Below are 7,709 nucleotides of genomic sequence, written 5' to 3' on the forward strand. Positions count from 1 at the left end.
CATCCTCAAGTGAGTCTTGACGCTGGTACCAGCATAACACACCCAGATCGAGACAAGGTGCATTGCGGGTTAAGTGAATTACAGGTTTTTGCAAGGAAGAAGAACGCGTGGAATAAAAAGACGTTATATCCGGTTCTGCTGTATCGATTTTGTATCGTGAGTTCAACAATGAAAATTAAAAAAAAAAACGTTACACCTCAGTCACTGTGTTACATATTCCATAATAGGAGTTATGGTGACAACCGCATTAAGTGGCACAGACACAGTCATTTACACTGGGTACAATACTGTGAGAGATTAGACAGCAACACAAAGAAGAATATGGCCCCTAACTAACTGACCTACAATGATGAACTGACGATGCATATGAGGCACCACCAGTAACGCAAATGTTCCAGATACAACCAGTAATTTTCTAACCGTGATAATGTGGCCCCTTTAGAGAGAAGCCTCCTTTCTGCGCAAAAATAACATTAACATTTCTCATTAACCTCCCCATACCATATTTATAAGTTCTATTAGAATATACACACACTGTGTTAAAACATGCATGTACGAATGATACATATTTTTCATTTCTGCTGACTTATTTCCAGAGATTTTTTAACACAGTCTGCCCCCCCCCCACACACACACTTTCAGACAGCCCCTGGCTTTTGCTCATTTCAGTATGTTTTGAAAATCAACATGCAGAGACTTGAAATGTGTTTGGGTTAGGTCGGCCCATCACTGTGAACATCGTGCCTGCTTTTGTTATCGTCAAAGTTGTGTTATCATAATGCGATTGTGAGGTTGAAGGCGCAGATGTGAAAAATCTAGATCTGAATTACCAACAGCTTTATCCGACTGTGAAGCATATGGGCTGTACTTGATTGGCTTGTATTCTCGTTCCTTTGACCGCTCAATACGCTGTTACACACCATTCATCTACTTATGGGAGACTGCCTGTCTGCCATCACGATGAAACTATACATTTTGGGTTTGGGTTTGCCCAGGGACACTTGGACATGCAGACATACATAGGACAAATCATGATCGGTTTCTAAAATATGAATGTTACAGATGAAACCTTATAGTTGACATCCACTGGGTGGTCTGGTAGTCACTCATGATCATAATCTAAGTAGCTGGATACGGCTGATACAGATGTTTAGATGAATTACTGGTTTTCTCTCAGGTGGAAGGCCTGGTCAGTGTTTCTCATAGACTGAAACATAAGTACGTATGACCATTTTAAGAAATGATAGAATTGATTGTTATTGAGGGTGAACAACAATGGGCATGAAGCAGGGATGAGGATTAACACCTGCGGGAAAGCGAGACGAAGAATGTACAGCCGTGCTAGCAGCTCTGTGAGGCTGCGCCGAGGCACAGCTGTGCTTTGAGCTAAATGCAAATGTCAGCATGCTGCTGTGATGCAAACATGCTCCCAATGACCGTGCAAACATGCTGATGCTAAGCAGGTAACCACGATCGCCATTTTAGTATCTTCGCATGCTAACATTTGCTGTTTAGCAATAAATACAAAGTGTGACCTGATGATCACGCTGGATGAAAAGTTATTACTGTTCATCCTGAGAGGGACATGAATGTGTTTCCACATTTTATCACAAGGCCTCAAGCAGTTATGGAGACATTTCACAGAAATTACAAATGCAAACTTCATGTTTGTGCTAGAGGAAATGTCATCTAGATTCGTCTTCTAGGGACCATGAAGGTCTGTACAAAGTTTCATGTCAGTCCGTGCAGTAGTTGGTTCAGGCTTGACCAAAGTGTTGGACTGAAGGACTGAACAAACATCGTCACCCGCTGCCAAACGTCCCACCACTGTCGATGGCAAAGTGACAAATTACACAATAACACACTTGTTATTTGGATTATTTGTTTCCCCACTTTGCACTGCGATAAAGTAATGAATCTAAAGGATCATTTTCATTTCGCTTACCACGATATCTCTTAGGGATTCATTGTGTGCAGATACCTGGAGGCTTCATTGAACAAATAAGGTTTGAAGACAACAAAATTTGAACTTCTCAAAGGTTCAAAACCTAGCTTTCTGTTTTTTTTGTTTTTTTTTGAATCATTTAGAACAGTCGTAGGATTTCTCTTCACCTGTACAGTAAAGTTTTTCTGTGTTGAATGTGATGTTGGACATGGGAAGGCTACCATGTGCACCACCTACCTGAAATGTGCAGCCGTACACGATGACGGATGACACGGACCTTAACTCACCACAATCACACTGAAGCTGCTCTCTCCGCGCACCTTCAAACATAAAACTAACGAATGGGTCATTTGCTTATCTTACCTCAGGCCTGAGGAGCTATTAAATATGATATACTCAGATGTTATGTTTGGCCGGCCACTGCCACTAAATCACTGTTAAATACTACACTGCTGGAACATACTTGTTGCAACTTTTTCTACCAAGTTTGTATGTTTTTCTTTTTCGTCCAGGCTGGTAGGGGTGGATTCCCATATATTTCACAGTCCTTTTAAGTTTGCTAGTCTCATTAATAAAGTGACAACACAAATGAGGAAATTACTTTGTAATACATTTTCAACAGGAAAAGGCAATCCTCAAAAGCCATGGAGAAGTATTGATACGCTTATGGGGAAAGAACACCCTGAAAATACAGAGCTCATGATAAATGGGACCCCTACAACAGGACAGCTTTGCTCTGGCAAACTATTTTAACTGTTCTTTTTTTAAAATGGAAAATGTCTGTGCAACTGATCTTTTTGTCGATTGAAGTGATCATCCAAAAGCAAAAGTGAATAAAAACATTACAAAGCTATCACATTCTAAGGCAGGGGATCCCTGGGGGCTTGCTACAGTCCTTATTTAGCCACTCTTATTACTTAGATTACAAATCACAGTATATTTTCATCAGCTTTTAAAACTGCAGTTCTAACCCCAGTAAATGTAAAGACCAAAAAGAATTACAGAACTATAGAGCCATTAGCAGCTGAAACATCTTCACTCTAAAGATCTACTGCACCCAATGCAGTTGTTGGAGGGATAAAAGAGAACAGCTTTTCCTGACCGTCACAGCATTAGTTACAAGGAGTCATTCAATACTTCTATGAAACTTTCAGCTACACTGAATCGGGTCTGAAAAGGTCTTATAAATCTGATTGTTCACTATGTGTTTGTTATCAACAACAGCATGTAACAATGGCAGTGCCCAGAGTGTCAATTCTATGGCTGTTGTTCAGTTCATACATCCATTGAGGACGTGGAAAAGATGTATGCTGATGATTCGGTGGTATGAACTCATGGGAGAGATGCTGGACAAGTGGCCACTGAGCTCTCCTTAGCTCTTCAGAAACTGCGAACCTGTCTTTCCTTGAATATGAAGAAATCTGTGTCAATATGTTTGCTAGCAAACATAAACAAGTATCCACATTTAGTAATGGACAGACAATCTAAAACGTTAATGAGGTGGAATATTTTGGATTCCAGTGAGACTTTTCAACATCATATTAAAAAGACGAGCAAATCATTGAAATCTAACATTGGGATTAGCAACAGCAGTAACAAAAACATGTTTGCATGTTGTAATTTTCTCATGCTGCTTTATTGTATGTCCCTCTCGACCCAGGCAGGTAAAACTTTGTTGAAACCCATGGAGATTCTGTTTCAACAAGCCGTAAAGTTTTTTCGATGAGAAATGACATCATCATTGGGACATATTGTCAAAATACAACCGCTGACGTTTTGGAAACCCCATTCTGTTTTGCAGAAGTTCCATTTGTATGGAAGATCATTTACGATGCTACTTGTCCACTATTGAAGAACTTTATTTCAGTTTTGTTCCGTGCACATTAGCAGAACCTCTCGATCTGCTCTAAGTCAGACTTAAACATCCAGCTGCCTTCACATAGTCTGCATTATCATTCATGGTCATGGAACATGACAACAATATGTGTCCAACCGACTAAAACGTGCACAGACTTTCATTCTTTAACCCATGTTGCAAAAAATATATCTATATAAATGTCTTGGTGTCTATATGTTGTGTGTTTGTATGATGTATGATAGAGACTATGTAATAGTGTTACTGTATGAATGAATGAAGTGAATGTTCGGTGTGTCTTCGCTCAGATTAAAGATGGAAATTAGCCAACAGCTAAAACTGGCATAAATAATCTCTCATTTTGAGATGAATGTTTTTTTTGTGCATGGTCCTTTTTTAACATTAATGATCATTTAAAAAAAAAGAAAAGACTGGACTTGCAAAATTATAACGTAACACCATCAAGTGGCTTCTGCAACTAAAGGGTCAGTTCAGCCAAATTACAGAAAAATTACTAAAAAACTAATCTCACAGCAGAGCATAAGAAGTGAATCCACTGGAGTTATTGGGGTCAGTTTCTCGAAAAGAACGAGATAGTTTAGATTTTTAAACGTCATTTCTTAATGCCAATGGGCACCACCAATGAGATTCCATTCACCAGGATTTTTTTTACAGTAGGCATTTTGACACGAGATAAAATCCCAGGTGTAATTAATAATATTAATAAGGGTTGCACTCTATCAGCTTTGCTAGTTTCAATTCAATTCAAGTTTCAAAGTTTCAGGACCCAGCCACTGCACTGGCCCTTTGGCATGGCTCATTGGGACACTTCAGTGGAACAGATCCATCATTAATGGTATTAATTACATCTGTGCATCTCCATTATTTATGACATATCAAAATGCCTCGCAGACGGACATCATACCAGTAGAGTTAAGTGCAAAAATAAGTTTTATTTCTCTGCAATTTGGTTGAACCCCCATAAAATGAAGGGTAACATTAGTTTTCAGGTGATAGAATTAGTTTTATAATCTGGAAGTGGCGAATTTGATTAATTTGGAGGAGCACTTTGGGACTGCCCCATCTGCCAGTTGCTGCGATAAAAACATACTTGCAGAAATGATTGGTAAGATTTTCTAATTTGGTAAATAAATATAATACTGAATACTTTCCTAATGCTTTATGGAATACATTATATTGTAATGAGCCATTTATATGAAATGCTTTTGGGTTTCAGGGTTTTGAAATAGGGTGGCTAGCATAAGTCAGTAAATCATCTGCAATGGTAATACATCATTACTGAAAGACACTTTACAATAATCCAGAAAGTCTAGGAAGTCTAGTCTTAGTAAAGTAGTTCTCTGCAGGTTTTCAGCCACACTAGGAGCGCTGTTCCCTGGATGGTAATGTTTGACTGTCAGCTACCACTTTGGTCCAGACCCAAAGATCTCAACAACTAATGGATGTAATGACATTTTGTAAAAACCATTCATAGCCCCCAGAGAATGAATCCCACCAATTTATTGATCCCCTGACTTTTTATCTAGTGCCAACATGAGGATTACATTTGTGGCTTTGAGTGAAATGTTTCAACAACTACTGGCTGGACAACCATTTCTCCCCAGGATGAACTGTAAACTGTCCATTGGAGAGTTTTTTTTCTGATGAACTAATGAACTCGGATACAGGCGGAGGATAACCACCAGGTTCCAACACTTATTCTCATCTTTGGCTTGTAATTGATCTTGAAATGATAATAAATGCTATACTAACTACATTATGTATGGATCATTTATAAACCCTTTATGAAATGTGCTGAATTAGAAAGTGGTAATGACCTTATAGTTCAGTGGCTTCATGCTAGAATGTTAGCACATAATACGGACATAGTAGCCTCCCTGCTAACACATTTGATAAAGTGATAGTTGAAAAAAAACACAGTGCAATCCTGCAGTCCTGCAAATGTAGGAATTTCATGTAGGCCTTTGCTTAAAACTCTCATGCACATACATAGAACATGTGAACCCTCTCTGACTAAATAGAAGTCAAAACATTTCCATCCATTACTCTCTGACCTTCATCAGGGAATACAATCTGCATGACTGCTGAAGGTCGAACAGCGACGGATTCAAGTCCCTCCCTGCTCATTTAAATGGAAAAATCAGATAGGAAAACAATACGTGGACACATTATGATTGATTGATAGCGAAAAGTCAGCGTGGACGGGCCTGTTGGCAGAAAACAAGACAGGAAATACAAATGCAAAAAAATGCAATACAATGCAATTTTTTTTCAAACACTGTATTTTTCCGTCTCCACATAACCATCAAAATGACATGTTTAGAGTTTAGAATGTTTTATTATAGTTTATTGTGATAGCATTTTAATTTTTTCTTTTTTTAGGTTTTATTTTTTCCAAAGAACAAACACAGCAAATAATGTTGAGGGGGAAGAGGAGAGGCAGGAAGAGCAAGAGAGGAGGGCCACATAGATAAGATAGATAGATCAATCCATAGATAGATAGATAGATAGATAGATTGATAGATGCATCAAGTTTGGCTTGATCCTCCCCCCTCTGAGTCCACACACGCAAACACAGGTGCGTGTGCGCACGTGCGCACGCACACATACACACACACACACACACACACTCTACATTTTGCTTTACAGAGAAAAGAATTAGATTAATAACTGAATATATCTAGAAATAAAAAAAATAAAAATAAAAGAATACACTGCAGAGGAAAACAGATTCACTCGCACTGCTGTGAAACCCAAAAACCCCCTACCAACGTCAGCCTGGAGAGACAACAGCTAGAACAGAAATATGTCGGCATCATCTACGTATGCAGACATATACTGTGTACGGGCTGGCCATGTGTGCACATAGAGGGGATGGGAAGGAAAAAAAAAAAAACGTTAACATGTGGGTTTGGATTCATTTCAAATGCCCTAATTCAGCATTTCCCAATCCAGGTCCTGAAGGCCCACTGCCCCGCATGTGTCACACATTTCTCTGCTCCAGCACATCTGATTCAAATGATCAGCAGGCCATTAAGCTCTGCACAAGCTTGACAACAAGCCATTCATTTGAATCAGGTGTGTTGGAGTAGGGAAATGTCTAAACCATGCAGGGCAGCGGGCCTCTAGGACCAGGACTGGGAAACACTGCCCTAACTCATACACAAATTCCAGACATCACTCTATCAATTCAACGCCTGTTTCTATGACTTCACATATCTCTAAGTGTGAATCTATGCAAGAGTGTTGCATCGACAAATAGCTACATAGTGGTAAAATGCCAATCTGCAGATAAAGGGTCAGTTTGATTCATTCTGGCAGCTGTTCAAATCTCATTGGGTGTGTAGGGTGTGGGTGGGGAGTTAAGGCAGACAGCTGATTTCAGGACAGACCGTAGGGGCTTCGTTGAATGTTTTTTTTTCCTTTTTTGACAAAAAAAAAAAAAAAAAAAAAAAAAAAACGGTAAACACAATAATTTGGCATTAAAGATAGGTATAGAGCTAATGTTACCACACAGTCTGAGAAATGGAGAGTGGAGGAGGGGTGATGAGGAGGAAGGATGAACAGCAAGTAACTGAAACACTAAATTATGATCATAACAGTAAAATGGCGCTCATTACATTGGGGATCTCTCCTAGCCAAAAAAAAAACAAAACATTGCAGCAGTCATCGATCGAGCTCTAAACAGTATACATTATATATCTGCCTGCTAATTCACGATGGAAATTTCAGCTTGCTTAAAAGGGAGACTCCTTGACATTTTCGGCTGGAGTCTCTTCTCCACCAGGGACTTTCAATGCCTCTACACGGTCCTGTTAACAGCCTGTTATCATTCATACTTGTCATTTAAATGAAATGGCACCGCCGACCCTAATGTAACAGGGTGGC

This window comes from Pempheris klunzingeri, chromosome 15 (genome assembly GCF_042242105.1).
Source record: "Pempheris klunzingeri isolate RE-2024b chromosome 15, fPemKlu1.hap1, whole genome shotgun sequence".
NCBI classification, from domain to species: Eukaryota; Metazoa; Chordata; class Actinopteri; order Acropomatiformes; family Pempheridae; genus Pempheris; species Pempheris klunzingeri.